Source organism: Chlorocebus sabaeus, chromosome 2 (genome assembly GCF_047675955.1).
Source record: "Chlorocebus sabaeus isolate Y175 chromosome 2, mChlSab1.0.hap1, whole genome shotgun sequence".
In the NCBI taxonomy this organism is placed as follows: domain Eukaryota; kingdom Metazoa; phylum Chordata; class Mammalia; order Primates; family Cercopithecidae; genus Chlorocebus; species Chlorocebus sabaeus.
The window spans coordinates 63,730,527-63,734,405 of NC_132905.1; the positions used below are offsets into that span (position 1 = coordinate 63,730,527).

Here is a 3,879-nt window from a genome sequence, read left to right on the forward strand (position 1 = left end):
GATCCCCTCTTCAGCCTCCCAAGTAATAAGGACTACAGGTGCACACCACAATGCCTAGTTAATTTTCAACGTTTTGTAGAGACAGTGTCTCACTATGTTGCCCAGTCTTGTCTCAAACTCTGGGCCTCAAACAATCCTCCCACTTAAGGAGCTTCAGATTCCCAAAACACTGGGATTACAGGCGTGAGTCACCAAGCCTGGCCTCAACAAATTTTTAAAAATTGAGGCCTGTAATCCCAGAACTTTGGGACGCTGAGGCGGGCAGATCACAAGGTCAGGAGTTCAAGACCGTCCTGGCTAATATGGTGAAACCCCGTCTCTAGTAAAAATACAAAAAATTAGCTGGGCGTGGTGGCGGGCACCTGTAGTCCCAGCTACTCAGGAGGCTGAGGCAGGAGAACGGCGTGAACCCACGAGGTGGAGCTTGCAGTGAGCCAAGATCCGCCACTGCACTCCAGTGTGGGCGATAGAGCGAGACTCCATCTCAAAAAAAATTTAAATCACATCTAGTATCTTCTCAGACAACAGTGGAATAAAACTACATATCAATAACAAGAGGAACTTTAGAAACTACAAATACATGGAAATTAACATATCCCTGAATGATGGTCAATGAAGAAATTAAGAAGGAAATAAAAACATTTCTTCAAGTAAAAAATGTTGGAAACACACATCTCAAAACCTATGGGATACAACAAAAGCATTGCCATGAGGGAAATTTGTAACAATAACTAGAGTCAAAAAGCAGAAAGACTTCAAATAACCTAATGAGACACCTCAAGGAAAGAAAAACCAAACCCCAAATTAGTAAAAGGAAGACATAATAAAGATCAGAGCAGAATAAAACAAAATAGAGACAAAATCTACAAGGAAACAATCACAGGGAAAGTTATGTGTTTTTTTGTTTTGTTTTATTTTTTTAATAAAGAAAATCAATAAACCAGTAGCCAGACTAACCAACAATACAAAGAGGAAGCTCAAATAAATAGAAATGAAAAAGAAAACATTACAACTGATTCCACAAAAATGCAAAGGATCATTAGAGACTCTTATGAGCAACTACACACTAACAAAGTGGAAAACCTAGAGGAAATGAATAAATTCCTAGATGCATTTTATATAACAAGATTGAATCATAAAGAAATACAGGCTATTCTAGACATGGTGGCTCCACTAGGTGGTATGTTCTCTTAGCAGCTACCAGGGATCCCACCATCCACATTGGAGCTCCAGGGCCAGGCTTCACTTCTTCAGGCAGCACCAGATACTCTGAGACCTACTAACAGTACCAGGTGAATGAGTTGGAGTCATCTTTCAAAGCTTGCTTAGCTTCTCTGGTGAGTCAGGACTGTCAATGGCAATGATCAGGAAAACATTTAAACTGGTGTTGATCAGTATATCTAGGAGTTTCTGGATATTGCAACACAGGCAGAATGTTTTCCTACAGAAAACGATTGCAATTATTTGTCCAGACACCAGAGCAAGTTACCAAAGAGGATGTCTCAGAACTAAGGAATGAATTACAACAGAAACACACACTGTCCAGAAGCACTTGACAAAGCTGAGGCATTGGCAACAGGGGCCGAAGGGCATCAAATGTGCAGCACAGAACACCAGCCAGCAGCCCTCAGGGCTCCTCCGCATACCTCAAGCAGGCATCTGCCAACATCCCTGCACCCCAGAAGCTGACCTGAGCACAAAGGTCAAGGCCATCAGCCCAAGATTGGGCTAGTGTCTGAGGCTGCCCTGTGCAGACAGTTTGCCACAAATCCCTTCTTGTGAACTTGGAATTTTGAATGAACGAGTTAGTTTTATGCTCCCACCTAAATTTTTTTCACTATTTTTATAAGCTGTTAATGTCTTAATTACTTTATAAAATGCCCAGAGCTTGAGTAAACCAAATTCTTTTTCTCTTTAGCATAGTTAAGACTGTTAGTGTGGTGACACTTATAGATTCTGTGTTTTTATGTTTGTATGGCTTTTCATTTTTTTGTGTGTATTTCCTATTATTTGATCTGAGGGGGAAAAAATTGCAATAGCCTGAAAATCAGGGGATTAGGATTTTGGTTGTAGGCCTTTTATGATAATTACCCTTCAGTGGTAGTATAGAAAAATATGTAAATTTGCTGTGTTTCAAGACTTCAGAATACTTCAGAAGAGGAATCTAATGCAACCATGTTTGTAATGCTTCCAAAGCTCTTAGAATGGGGATTTTTTGTGTGAATAGGTCAGAATAGGATTGTTTCCTGGGTTAGGGTAGTCACATTACAGTAGGATCCTTAGGTTGATGCTGACTTTTATTCAGGGTAAGGTTATATTTTGTGTAGTGTTTGTTTACTTTTTTTATATATAGGGAGGGACATAGTAGGATCAGTGATATGCTAAATTTTGTCATGTTCTGCAATAAGGAATCCATTTAAGTAATGGAGCAGACCCTGTTCTCAGTAACATGGCAGTCGGGGCATAGGTGAAGTATCAGAGGCTAAAGCTTGCTCTGATTATCTTTTTTTGTTTTCAGTTTTGTTTGCTTATATTGTTTTTATTTTACATTTTGGGAAGAGAGAGATTTTCCATTAAGGAAGATTTTTGCTGTGGATTTGATTCCAAGGGACTGGGGTCTCAGGGTGGAGGTGGGCTTGCGGGTGCGATCCTTGGCTACTTAACCTCCACCAAGAGCATGCGGCGCCTCTGCCTTTGGGAAGATATTTTGCTCTCTTGTTCCTTCCACAGGCCACCTCAGATACTCTGTTGAATTGCTGTTAAGAAATACAAGCATTGTTTCCAGCTCTCATTGCGTGAGGTTTTCCAGTGTTTTATGCAGTCTTTTATTAGATTACATCTTTTTACTCAGAACAAATGCTTCACTGTCATCTGAGCAGGGAGTACTCCTGTGGCTCAGTGTTTTGGCTCGCTTTGTTTTCTCCAGCCTTGAAGGTCCCTCCCACACACACTGACATCCATTCATATCTTGATCTGACCTAGATGTCACCTGGTCCCTAAAGTCTCCCAGCACCTTTTCTGCTGCATCCCTAGGGCACAGGACTTTTATCTCTTCTATTGTCCTTGTTAGGTTCTCCCTTGTGGGTTAGTCATTTGTATCTGTCTCCCTGCCCATCACTAATTGTACACCCATAAATATTAGACATTATTCCCTTTGAATATACCAGGACCATATGTTATTTATCCTTATAAATGATACCTATTACTCTGTTTTGTCTGTGTATATACAGTATCTGGCATTGAACCTGTGATTAATTGCCTGAGACCAATGAATCCCTTCTGTTAGAATGTATAGTTTAAACAAAGCTTTTAAAACCCACACTATATTACCTCAAGGTTGTTAGCCTAGTCTTCTAATGGTGATTCAAAAACTCTGATTAGCAGCTTTAGATTTCTTGATTAAAGACCGAAATAAACTGAGTTTTAGGCATTCTTTTTTTTTTTTTTCTTTTTCTTTTTCTTTTTTTTTTTTTTTTGAGACAGAGTCTCACTCTGTTGCCCAGGCTGGAGTGCAGTGGCGCGATCTTGGCTCATTGCAACCTCCGCCCCTCCAGGTTTAAGCAATTCTCTGCCTCAGCCTCCAGAGTAGCTGGGATTACAGGCACGTGCCACCACGCCCGGCTAATTTTTTGTATTTTTAGTAGAGACGGGGTTTCAACATCTTAGCCAGGCTGATCTTGAAATCCTGACCTTGTGATCCAGCCAACTTGGCCTCCCAAAGTGCTGGGATTACAGGCATGAGCCACCGCACTCGGCCCTTCTTTTTTTTTTTTTTTTTTTTTTGAGACAGAGTCTCACACGGTTGCCAGGGCTGGAGTGCAATGATGCCATCTCGGCTCATTGCAACCTCAGCCTCCCAGGTTCAAGCAATTCTGCCTC

General features: G+C 41.0%; 1 pseudogene; it reads left to right on the forward strand.

Moving 5' to 3' along the window:
• Window positions 1–406: 406 nt before the first annotated feature.
• Window positions 407–3,258, forward strand: LOC119623749 (mediator of RNA polymerase II transcription subunit 28 pseudogene; annotated as a pseudogene).
• Window positions 3,259–3,879: the final 621 nt, after the last annotated feature.